Here is a 13,902-nt window from a genome sequence, read left to right as displayed (position 1 = left end):
TTTTCTCCCCACACTTTATTCTGAACATGCAGAGGAATACTTGTTCCATGGAAGGCTTTGTGGACAGCATAGACTCCATTTTCAGGATCTATGCATTCACTTTGTAGGTGTGAACTTACGGTTATGTCCTTTCGTTCGGCTGAGTGCTTTCTTTCCATGTGCCTTTTCACTTTTATTTTATTTATGAGAACATGGCATAAGGGACATTTCTTCTTCAGTACTGGCTCTGCACGGACCCTTTGCATCTTTCCCCCTGGGATGATGGGGATTGCTGGATCTGTGATGATGGGGATTGCTGGATCTGTGATGATGGGGATTGCTGGATCTGTGATGATGGGGATTGCTTGATCTGTGATGATGGGGGTTATGGCAGAATGCTTCGCCTTGCACAAAGCCAGGTGTTTTACAATGTTAGCTTTGCACGCCAGCATTGATTGGCAGTACAAGCAGTGAAAATGATATCCTGGTCTGCAATTTAATCCACATCTGTAAATGGTATACCCTTAAACACAAGAACATAGAATTGTGGAATTATTATTTTGTGATCATATTATTTTAAAGTGCAAATTATGAATACCAAACATTTGAATCAAGTAACTGGTCACCACAAACAAATCATAGAAGGACTTATTTTTGATTTATTGCTCAAATGGAACTGATCATAACATTCAGGCTGCTTTTAATGCAGACACATTGCAACTCCATTTGCATTTCACAAGAGAATGTTTGCTAACTTTACCTTCATGGAAAACTGCTGAACGGTTGAGGTGGCTCTCTAAATGGGTTTGGACCTTGCTCAGTCTGGCTGGACGGAACAAATCTGAGGCACAGAATGGGCAGTGAAAGTCTTCACAACAGGTAATGCACCGTTGAAGGTCCGGCAAGGATCTCCCCTCTTGGATTGTAATATGCATCTTGAAAAGAGAGAGCCTAATTGGTCAAACTGAACATTTTGAAATAATTTCACAGACAGACATAAATTAGGCCTAATTGTTAGATTCTGACACGACAGATTCTAACCTACAGAATAGGCCGACATAATAACTGACTAAAACACCTCATGCAATATTACACAACATGTCAAAAATGATGAGACTGTCTGATAAACAGTAAACAGGCAATCAGCACAGTTAAGATTATTTACAATGAATTCAAATAGTAATACAATGACTATTAAAGAAGCATTTACACTGAAGACAGAACTTAGGCTACTGCTGATTTAATGTAGCGGATGCACAGATCATATTGACATGCTATTGTCATCCTTTGAAGTTTAATTAATTAGCTGACTATAATTAATGATCAGGGTTGGGAAGTTTACTTTTTTTAAATGTAGTAGGTTACAGATGACTAATTACCCTGTTAAAATGTAATAAGTAATGTAACTTGACTATGTAACTATTTGGATTGAAATTCTAATGTTAATTATGATTATTTTATGTTTTTTGTGAGTCACTTTGGATAAAAGCCTCTGCCAAATAACATAACCATATGTTATAACCATAACACGGTTTCATTAAACAAATAAACAAAATGGCTAACAGTTGGTTTTGCAGCGAGTCATCAAAGGCTAACAGATGACATTTACAGTAGCACGTGTTCCTTGTATGGCTGTCCAATTCAATACAACAGAATAGTTGTTCACTTTAATCAAACAACATGATTCCCATTACTCACAATCTTACTGTAATTTGTGATTAAATCAACAACTAGGACAATTCCACTGGCCCGGAGCATTCGTCCAAAAACAAATCGACTTATAATGAAAAAGATTAACACATTTGTTGCAATAGTAATTTATGCACTAACTACATTACTACTTGTACTACAACATTTGAATCATCAGTTCTTCCTAATTTTCCTCAATTGTTCATATTTGGTTTATTAAAATAATTATATTGTGGTCATTGTTAAAAAATGTCTGCTATTATTATGAGTATTATTATTTGTATAATGCGCTTTCTGCCTTCCTGTCATTAGGAGAAATGTAATGGCTATGTAATAGATTAGATTACAACCTTCATTATCCTAAACTGCTGGGACATTTCTCTATAGCCAATACCTTTATATTTTCTACTCTTCACTTACTTGTCATCATAGGTCGGCATTGATGTACAGAGCCGACAGAAGACCTTGTTTATATTAGGCGCATTCACACCGCAGTACTTTTCCCACAAAGCTTCATGAGAACTTAGTTCATCAGAACTAAAGAGTTCTGATGAACTAAGTACAGATCGCGTTCACACCGGAATAAGTCCCTGGGGGTGGATTAGGCAAATGAAGCCGCTGACGTCACTTCTTCTTCTTCTGCTTTGGGTTTACTGGCAGGCCGCAAACAACTTCACGGCGTATACTGCCGCCCAAAATCCCCGGCCGGAAGTCCCCGGTTGTCGGGGACTGGCTTCAGTAGTCTCCCAGCAGCAAGGTGCCGGTACTCAGTAAAATGCTGGTACTTATACGTATGTATTGTGAACGCAACGCTGCACAAATGTGGGTCTGACTCTGCCTCACAGAGGGTGACTGGCTGTCTACATGATGTGGCCTGCCGACATGGCCACTTTCATACAGATCATACTAATGCCGTCGATTGGTCTCTGTGTGTCATTCAAGCTCGGGAGGGTGTGTGTTAGTGTATGTGTGGCGCGAGCAAGCGAGAAAGCGCGCGCACCGGTTACGTGTATTGTTGTTAGCATCTGGTGCTCCTAGGGCCGTGGGAAGTAGGGGTGCTGAGGGTGCTGCAGCACCCCCTGGTGGAGGACAGGGGATCTGCACTTCCACAAGATTACATTTTAAAAAAATGAATTTTCAGCCTTGATGTAACAACATTCATAATTAAGTAAAGATAACACCCTTTTCACCCCGATTACATTTTCCATTTGCCCTGTACGATGGGCCCTGTAAGTGATGAAAGTGGGGGATGTTGGTTTATCAGGCGCCCGCAGCTCACAGCCAGCGTGAGAGAGAGAGAGATAGAGAGAGGGGGTGCACCGGTACCGGCGGGGAATGTTGTTAGCTTCTGCTGCGCTAACGGATATAAGAAGCTGTTTCTACAACCAGGGTGGAGGAGAGCTCTCCTGTCAGACTGAGAGGCACAGTGAGGTAAACAGGGTGTCCGCGGGGTCTTAAAAAGTATTAAAAGTTGATAAATCAATTTGGCGAAAATTAAGGCTATTAAAAAGTATTAAAAAGTATTAAAAAGTATTAAAAAGTATTAAACGGCATTTTCCAAGGTATTAAGAAGGTCCACAGCAACGACAACATGAAACACCCTTTAATTTACTGAAACAACATGTCGGGAAACCCCCCAAGGCGGCCCCATGCATAGCGCGCCGTAAAATGCTGCTTATTATTTTAAGTTTCGTTGCCTTGCTCCGCTCTGTGTGGGGGGGGGGGGGGACTAAACGACTACGGTAACGGGTCCCAAGGTGGGAAGACCGGCATACGCAACGCTCTGGGGCTCCAACGGCTCCGTGTGATCATTTTCTGATAACGATTAAATAGCCCGCCTCCCTCTCCCCACGTCTCCTGCTGCTGCTGGGCTGTCAGAAGAGGGGGAGGAAAAGAGAGGCAGTCACCGTTTATTAAATATTATTATGTTATTATACAGAGAACAGAGTCGTTATCAATTTGTTTTAAAGCTCAATAAATAACAAAGAAGACCTCTGACCAGCACTTTTCTAATTTTGTACGGAAGATTTAAACTCTAACGGACATGTTGACCGGCGGAACATTTTTTTAACGGAAACTCTGCCGCACGGTCCCCTCGTTCCTTGGAAGAGGCGGAGAGGTGGGTGTTTTTCATCTGCTGGTGGACTACCTGAGAGATACAGCAGGAGAACACGCCGTCCACCGCGGAGAATAAACAGAAGGGCAACCATGCTCCGGGGTCTTTTTCGCTGCTTTTGGTGTATTTCGGGCGGCAGCAGCGCCACTTACAGGCCTGACATATGTACTACATCGTTTCCAGCATTTCCAGCGGTCTAGTGTGAACGGACACATTAATGAATCGAATGCGTGTGAACGGAAGCCTTTTTTGCGCTTGCGTATGCGTCCTCGTGGGGCCGGGGTCGAAGCCAAACTATATCCGCTCACAGACATCTGCTACTTTAAAGTAAAGTCAACACATATAGACCCTAAATATAGTCTATATTAAGAACGAGAAAAGTCTTAACATTATATATCCTTTTTTGTAAACATATGACAAATGTGTGAGGGTGATGACGTCAGAGCATCGTCCTATGTGCCAGGGCTTAGCACCGGACAGCCCCAGTCCAATTTAACCCCTGGGTATTTGTGAGGGAGCTCCTATATGGCATTACCTCGCTGAAGCTCACCAAAGTTTAACATATTTCATAGTTCAAAGTTTTGTCAATTGTTTTGTTTATTGGTCAAATACTGGTTTCTAATGGTTTCTGAGGAGTTTTACTGGAATGAAAGAGCACAGTCTACAGAAGCAAAAAAGCAGCATACTGCATTAAACCTGACCTTCACAGAGAGGTTGAAGTTCATGTGGAAAGGAGGCTTCAGTAGTCTGTCTGCACTCTGTTTAGTTTTGCTATCTTACAATCAATACAGTAAATGTGAGGTAAAGTGTGTTGCCAATGTAACCGGTTAGAACTCAAAGTTGCGATGAGGTCTTAAAATGTATGGAAAGGGTCTTAAAAAAGGTCTTAAAATGTATTAAATTTGACTTCAGGATTCCTGCATATACCCTGGGTAAAGGACTCTGAATGTTTAGATAGTTAACTTAGTCTAAGTTGTCTCAGTGGGTCTCAAACGGTTCGGTCACCATTTATGTAAACACATATTTCCTTTTGAGGGGGTGGTGATTAGTAAAATATGCATGAATAATACAAATAAAATGTTAACTAGGTGAAAAAAGGTAAGATCAAGTTGTTGAGAGCTAAAATTAGTCTTTGCTGCTGCCTCAAAGAGGAGCAGGGGAAGATGAGGGAGACAGGAGAGGCTGATTCAGGAGCACAGACACACTATAAATGAACCAAAAACAAATAATTAAACAAGTTTCAATGTTTTTTCATATTGGATATGGTATGTTATTGGTTATGGCCATGTACTTATGATTTTATGATTATTTAAATGTATACAGTTCGGTTTCATATGGGTGTAGTCTCTTTATTTCCCCCTCAAAGTGCACCAGATTGATGCATTTAAAGGTGGGGTCGGTAAGTTTCAGAAACCGGCTCGAGTGCACTAAAATCTGAAAGTAAGCAGCCAAAAAGAATCCGCCCCTTCCTTCAGACTTCCTTACAGAGCACCTCCTCCGCGAGAGCAGGCTGCAGTAACGTTACATATCAGTCAAAGCTAAACACATCTAGGTTAGCAATAGGCTACTACACAGCCAAAGCAACTCTGGTTTGACTTCTCCTAATTTCCACTTTCTTTTTGTTCTTAATTTGCTCCGTTACATTTTTTCTTTTGCGACCAGTAGACGATGTTGAACCTAACTCTGCCATGGTGAAAGTGGCCGCCTGTTGCTGGCGAGTCATTGAAGTACTGCTGCAATGCACGCCCAATGACGGCACGCCCAATGAGGGCACGAGATACATGATGGAAGGCTGACAGACAAGGCGGCAATCCAATCCGTTTCCCGGCTAAACGGATTGGTTGTAGTTTTTACAGTATTACGGGTTCCACAGATGACATTTTTTAATGGATTTTTTGTCAAAGCACTTAAGATATTCATTGCTATCGGGATGTTAAGAGTATTCCATGGAATATAACAAAAAGTGTATCTCGAGCCGGTTTCTGAAACTTACCTACCCCACCTTTAAGTCCAACATTTTAAAAAGATCTTACCGGGGGAGCATGCCCCCGGACCCCCCTAGAGGATTTGAGGTCCACCCCCACTTAAAATATGTTCACATTGACAGGTTCCTAAATAGATTTGCATTTTTTTTTAAATAGTAACCCCTCTCCATATGTTTATTTTTGGGTAGTAGATTTAAGCTAGAGGGCTATCACTATGGGCAGCAACGCTGTAAATATTGACAAATAAATCCAGCAAAATGGCACAAAAAACAGGTAGTGGCCTGGCTGGGTGTATAATTCCCGGCCTGACTTATTGTCCCAGTCCGGCCCTGATTGACGCATGACAACAAATATGGTCTCTTTATTTCCCCCTCAAAATGCACCAGATTGATGCATCTAATGTAACTTCAATATTTTAAAAAAAATCTTCCCAGGGGAGCATGCCCCCGGACCCCCCTAGAGGGTGACTGGTCCACTCCCCACTTATAAAAATAGCACTTTACCACTTCCCCCCCTTCTAATCTTAGATGCACCCTGAGTCATTTTGTTTAAGTACAGTGAGCCTTTCTAAAATATAAAGTAAAGAGAAAAACACACCAGCATTATAGGATATACTATATGACTTTGAGCCAAATACTTGTTTTTGGGCTGTTTAAATAAATTGACTTGAAACAGTTGCTGATTTAGAGTACTGGCACCTTTTTTATTCCAATTCAAGCACTGGGAGTGTCACGAAAAACTAGGGAGCTGTATCTACGCGTCTGTATCTACCGGTCTGTATCTACCAGTCTGTATCTGCCGTCTCCGACGCTGCAGCTTCATGATACTCGTGTTTTCACTACTCGCGTATAAAAGCCCTGCCCCCACCTTCACAGCTGGTCGATTTCAACAGAGGAAAACCATGAGGAAAACCCACAACTGGAAGATGAGTGTAAAAGTGCTCACAGCTCCGTGGGAATTATTATGTGCAATTCATTTCTAAAAGGCTTTCACATTACTATAATTATATTTTTATTTAAATGTAGGCTACATTTTACACCAAAACGGAACACAAAAGCAGGACCAACCATCATACATTGAATTCCTTGACTAACAAGAGAAAGATTAAATCCTTTAAATAAATATTTAACCAGAAATGGGCTGGTTCTAAAGGGTTATTCAGTTAAGACCAATGAGAGGGGATACAGCTGTGCATGTCATCATTAACAGACGTCGTTTAAGAGTGACGTTTGAGTGAACGAGGACATCCCAATTAATACCTGAGGACTCCTCTGTCCTTGCGTCACCTCTTCGTGTCTCTCGCTCGCATCTTACGGAGGTGGAGCTAAGATGCAAGGAAAGGACACGAGTGAGGAAAAGGAGGAGTCGAGGAGGGGTATTGGGATGAGGCTACTGTCTCTCTTCATACTGCCAGTTTTAGGATTTACCACTATTGAGGGCACCCACATGGCTCTCATGTCCTCTCTCTCCTACTTTCCTGTCTATTAGTTTTGTTATTTAATAAAGCCAACATTGTCCCTCAAATTGGAATTAAGTGTCCAACCCAGACCAAAAGTACATTTGAGCATGTCCACATTAAAAACCTCTCAATCGCCAACACGTTCTACAAAAAGCACGTCTTTGTGCAAAACAATGTGACTCTTGAAGTTCAGTTATAGCCGAAGAAGTCGATGTGTCTTAACCCCACAGAGGCTGAAAATATTATTATTATTATTATCATTATTATTATTAAGAGAAAATCTTGTTTTGCTGCTGCAGGTGCCATTCTGATACTGGAAGACAAGGACCCCAACACCACTGACAGACTCATGCTGATCGACTTTGAGTACAGCAGTTACAATTACAGGTAAAGTTGTTGATCAACAGTAATGATTCATTCTGGTAAGAAATATGTTTTTATATATGTCTTTGGTTTTTAAATGACTAATGTATTACTCTTTCATGTAGGGGGTTTGACTTTGAGAACCATTTCGGTGAGTGGATGTATGACTACACCTATAACCAGTGGCCCTTCTACAAAGCCACACAGGAGAACTATCCCACCAGAGAGCAGCAGGTCGGTTTAAACCAGGGCTGAATACAAGTAGACTAACCTATTAAAGGTCCCCTATTATACTGTTTTTCATCAATATATAATAGGTCTCAGATATATACAAAACATGTCTCTGAAGTGCTCCAAATACCAAACAGATCACGCATTGTAGCATCCCATAATCCCCTCTGTTTCAGCCCTGTTTGAAAAGTGCTGATTCGCTGTCTGTTACTTTAGATGAAAATAAGGAGCCACTCCCCACGCCCCTCTGAGAGAGATTTGGTTAAAAAGAGGGGGGGGGGGGGGTTACCTTGGTTGGTGATTGGCTAATGGTTACTCAAGCAAAAAAATTGTTATGACATCATAAAGTGGCCAACATCTGATCATCTCATTTTCAGACAGGTTTTTATATAAATGGATCAGGACAAAAAGAGAGAGAATCTTTTTTCCTGAAACTTTCAGAATCTCTTTACACAGAGGGGAGACATGTTTTTGTATAAAAGCAATGCAAAAGTGTATTTTGCATAATAGATGACCTTTAAGTCCAATCCTTCAGAGTCCCACAAAAGAGACTCAGTAGCCTCATCCCAATACCCCTCCTCGACTCCTCCTTTCCCTCACTCGCGTCCCTTCCTTGCATCTTAGCTCCACCTCCGTAAGATGCGAGCAAGAGACATGAGGAGGTGACGCAAGGACAGAGGAGTCCTCAGGTATTAATTGGGATGTCCTCGTTCACTCATACGTCACTCTTAAACGACGTCTGTTAATGATGACATGCACAGCTGTATCCCCTCTCATCGGGCCTAACTGAATAACCCTTTAGAACCGGCCCATTTCTGGTTAAATATTTAAATGAATCTTTCTCTTGTTAGTCAAGGAATTCAATGTATGATGGTTGGTCCTGCTTTTGTGTTCCGTTTTGGTGTAAAATGTAGCCTACATGTAAATAAAAATATAATTATAGTAATGTGAAAGCCTTTTAGAAATGAATTGCACATAATAATTCCCACGGAGCTGTGAGCACTTATACATTTATGTGACGCTTTTCCACTCATCTTCCAGTTGTCTGTTTTCCTCTGTTGAAATCGACCAGGTGTGAAGGTGGGGGCGGGGCTTTTATACGCGAGTAGTGAAAACACTTCCGTGTAGTCTGCTAGCGTGTATTGTAGTGGCAATTTCTTATATTACTTTATATAGTAAAACCAAATGATGATATTATGCTTAGAAATTGTTTGGTCAACTCGACCTGTTGTACCACACGGTAGCATCCCGCCAAGGTAGTACCTGGAGGATGTGGCTCTCCCTATGAGAGCATTGTAAGATAACAGTTTTCTAAGGAAAGTCTTATCTCTTTTACTTCCTGCACAGCAACAGTCCTCTGTAAAACACACACACACATTATACCCTGTGTGCACTCCTGCAGACTACTCTGTACTCTTTGAGACATGTACCTTTGAAGCGCTTCAAATAAAGAAACAACGAAAGACAACGCTGCTTGTTTTCACCAGTTTATTATTGATTACTCTCATTGTACATCTTTACAGTATTGACGAGTTTAAAATATCCACGACAGTATCCTCCCTTTCGTCTCCTCCCGCACCCCTCCTCCCTCACCCCTCCTCGACTCATCTGTGTGCATTTCAGCTATTGGGACGTCCTTCAAAATGGCGTGTCTTGATCGATTTCCGGGTCAAGTCCCGGAGGAGCGGAAGAGAGGAGTCCAGGGTTGCGTTCCAATAGTCCATTTAGCTTAGGAACCTTCCTAACCACGTGAAATGACCCGGAAGTACGTCAGTGGCAGCCATGATAAGTGCCGTTACAATTCTCCAAATGAAAGGAAAGGAGGTTTCAAACTTCCTTTATAACCTCCTTTAGCTTACGAACCACTGGACCTCCCTAACCGAAAGGAGAGGAAAAAATGCTGCCCCACAATGCCTTGCAGTCGCAGCATTTGCGTCACACAACAGTCGGCCGTTCACGGAAACAAACGATTATGACGGAGAAATTATATCATGAAAGTTACGGTGCTTATTAAGCTTTTTAAAATGTATGTGGTAAGTTGCCAAAGTGCTTTGTTTTGAACGTTCATTAGTATTATAATCAAAAAGAGAACTATGAACGTTAGTTTTTACTGAAATTATCAAATAAAGTCAACATTCCACTGAGCTGTGTGGGGTTTGTTCAACTTTTAAAAGATGTTTGAATGGTGATGTACACAGTGATAGGTGTTAAGGACTAACGTTTATAATAAATACATTTGTATTGATTTTAATATATTTTCATACAATCATAAGTATTGGGATCATTTGTATTAATGTGGACCGGAGGGAGAGGGTGACGAGCATAAATTTAACTTTCCTTTTTTATTTCAATTCCAACTTTGGTCATGAAGAATATGTTTCTCTGTTGTCCACGTTCATAAAGCATAAAACAACAGCATCAGAGCACGGTGCAGAGTCTCGAGATGAGTTTACAGTAGTCCCTCGTTCTTATTAAACATCCATGTTGTAGTCCGCTGTATAGAACACTGTAGTTTCCATAGTTTCACCACAGCAGCAGACGCACACAATGACGTCCGCTGGCGCATCATAAACACGTCAGATAGTGAAAGTGCATTCGGATTCTCTAAAGTACCGCAGTCTCTTCTCCTAAGTCCTTTTGAATTCTCCTATCCACTATCCCTTAACCCCGTGACGTTTCACTCAGAGGTCAAGGAATAGGAGATAGGGTTAGAATTTAGGAGCTGATTTTTGGATTATCGGAACGCAACCGAGGAGGGGTATTGGGATGAGGCTACAGTGTTGATGTTTAAACCAAAAATATAAGGCCATATCTTTTGGAAAATGGATACGCTCTGATCATACAGTGCCATCTAGTGGTTAAAATTGCTAATGCAAACTTTGTATTCAGATGGCAATCATTGATTTAAATTAGGCTAGATGAATAACCAGGCTACAGTGTTGTTGGAATCTGTATCGGTACAGCATAGGAGCTCAGTTTCAGTGCAGTGAACAGAAACGAAAACCATCAAAACAATGCACACAAAAAGGAAACATACATTTGAAAGACAGTGAAAGTATAACCTCCAGCTCATTGAGGCAAGGCAAGGCAAGTTTATTTATATAGCACCTTTCAACACAAGGCAATTCAAAGTTATTAAGACATATTGCAGTAGTAACATATTTAAAAATGGCATTTTAAAACACTAATTTCAAAGCAAAGATAATAAAACATGAATAACACAGGTACATGAATACAAGTTACAGTGCAGTGTGAGATATGAATATATCAATTAAAAGCAGCAGCAAAAATAATATTGAGATCTTTCCAGTGCCTGCAGAACAATATGGGTCAGTAAAAAGGACCTTGTGGTAAGTTGGAATAGTGAGGGGAGTTAAGTGTCATAGAAGTCTCGATCACAGGAAGACAGCTGCAGGCTTTTCTTTGTATCACACACATAGGCCTCCCACATGTATCACATATTGATATGTGTGTTACAAACATGTGTATATCTGTATTATTAGTAAGGTTGGAAGCTCTCTTCATCAGAACCAAAAACACAAAACCTCAGATCACTCAAAGTGATATTGGTCTAAAACTTGTACATAAATGTTGGTCTTTTTTTTTATCTATTTTTTATAAAGTATCAGATGACAAAATGGAAGATTTGAAAGAGCACTGACAAGCTTTTATTTGAAATAACCTTATGTTAAATAATATGACTGAGTGGACATCCCAACATCATGGCCCTGACACTGCACACAATGCTCATATCTATATGAAGAGAAACAAAAAACTTTATGTCACACTGTTAACATCTTCAGTCACACCTTAAGGTGTTGAGTGTCAGGCGGAAGGGGGGGGCTTAGAGTTATAAAGCAGCATTGCATTGACACGGTTAAACCCAACATGAGGAACTCAAACAATAGCAGTTTTACTCCTCTGCAGCCTCAGTAAGTACTGCTATTAATCCACAGCATTGACTGCATTGTATATCATTAATATATTATTAACAAAACAATATAATTCCTGTTGTTGTGTATGCAAAGGCACATTTTTCTGTTTGTTTCAGGCTGGATCTGTGTCTCTTCTGAGTCTCAGACGGTGGATGTTTCGCCTGGTGACTCTCCTGTGCTCAAACTTTCCCAGTGCTGTAACTCAGGTCATGTGGTTCAGAGTGGTCAAAACATCCGAGCCCCGCTGTGTCTCCCATATGTTCGAGCCCCTCGAACCTGCCTCATTCTGTGAAGGATTTAAAAAAGAAACATTTGAAATGACATCCAATCTCTCAACTATTTCTCTCAAAATCAAACAAGTGAATTTGTCTGACTCTGGACTGTATTTCTGTGGATGTAAAATAAACTCACAGTTGGTTATTATTGAAGCAACATATTTAGATGTGCAAGGTAAGATTGGATCTTTCTTATGAAGAATGTACAATGTTCAGTCATAATTTTGGATTATATTTATGATGATTTTATATTTATCAGATCTCAAGCAACTAGAGGCATACAAACACAGTGGATTCTTTTTTTTATTGTAGAAGATGGGAGTACAAAGCTGCTGAGTTACATCCTGTGCAGTCTGATCATGTTCCTCATTGTGATCGTCATTTGTATGGCTGTTAAAATTAACAAACTTCAGAAAGCTAATTTTAATCTCTCTTTTTTCACATCGTCCCTTAATCGAATGCATCAATGGCAATAGTTCAGCCATATTACATCTTGTTTCTCTCTTTTAGCTAATGTTGAAGAACAGAATCCCCAACCCACAGAGGTAAAGTTAATTTTTGAAATGTTTATATTTCAGCAGCCATATATCATCTCTTGATAGGATCTATCTACCTGATCCTATTTACCTGATAGGAGTGACTGACAATGTTTGTCTTCACAGGTTCAGGGCTCAGATGATCTGATCAATGCAGCAGTGACGTTTCGTCTGGCTGAATGAAACCAGCGGTCTGCAGCTCAGAGAGAAGTGGAGCCAAATGCTATTTATTCAGCCACCAGATAAACTCAGGAAACACCTGGATCTGTTGCTATGGGTGCTAGTCTGTCCCCTGTACAGCAGAAACTAACAGACAAAATCCACTAGATGGCTTCGTATTAGAGACTTAAAAAGCAATAATAAAGCAGACAAGATGAAGTTCCAAATAAACAGCTTGGTTTCATTTCCTATGACAACAGTATTACTATCCATGGGAACCATCTTTATTTCAATCAGGAGAGACTTCATTTTGTACAAGAACATTTATTGACACATGTCACATGATAAATGTTAAGTCTTTGGCGATTAGACCCCGATCCTGAAATCGTATATCTAAAGGGGGAAATGCAGCCGTGAGCATATAGGGAACCCCCCGGGGTCTAGACACTGGTGATGATGCTGAAGATCTGGATTTGATGAGGAGATGGGATGAAGAGGAGGTGTGATGAGGTCTTTGGATTAACTCTCCTGGCACTGGATATGATGAAAAGAGGTGTGTGGGGAGGAGGCGGGCGACAGCATGACAACCTGGAATCACAGCTGACTGCAGGAGAGAGGAGAACCATTTGAAAGTGTGGCTGCAGCTCGTTGATTGGCTGCTGGAGAATGAGGTGAATGTAATAGGTTAAAGAGAACGCCCGTGATGAGCTGATTATAAGCAGCTGCGGACTGAATGTATACCAGTCTTCCTGAAAGAAATTACGCTAAGCTTCATTTACTTGTATATATAGACTCTCCTTGCACTATTTCTATTTTATTTGTATTTACTTGCACTCTTTTATCTGTTTTATTGTGTTGCACTGTTGGAAGAGCCTGTGACCTATGATTTTCCTTGACATATCTACACTGTAGCTATGTACAAATGACAATAAAAGCCTTGAATCTTGAATCTATTCAATGTCCTGATCACAAGGACAAAAAGGATAAAAAATAAGTTTTCTCAAGTCAGTTCACTGAACTTTATATATTAAAAGGGGAAAGTGAGTGAGGTAAATTATATTAAGTCTCATTTTTTTTGTAAAGATTCTGTAGGCTATTAGCTTATAACATTTTTGCCATTTGATATTAATTCCTGGAAGGTTTACTTGCTGAGTGTGGACAATAACTAGCATCAA

The 13,902-nt window shown here is 40.5% G+C and overlaps 1 long non-coding RNA gene across 1 annotated transcript; it reads left to right on the top strand.

The window, feature by feature from the left end:
- Window positions 1-11,927: 11,927 nt before the first annotated feature.
- On the top strand, window positions 11,928-13,676 carry LOC307031422. The gene is made up of 3 exons (XR_013805961.1): window positions 11,928-12,207; window positions 12,543-12,577; window positions 12,695-13,676. It is a non-coding gene; the product is annotated as an uncharacterized lncRNA (long non-coding RNA).
- Window positions 13,677-13,902: the final 226 nt, after the last annotated feature.

Source organism: Notothenia rossii, assembly GCF_949606895.1.
Source record: "Notothenia rossii genome assembly, chromosome: 3".
NCBI classification, from domain to species: Eukaryota; Metazoa; Chordata; class Actinopteri; order Perciformes; family Nototheniidae; genus Notothenia; species Notothenia rossii.
The sequence above is the reverse complement of the archived record's forward strand: the minus strand, read 5'-3'. Positions and strand labels throughout refer to the sequence as shown.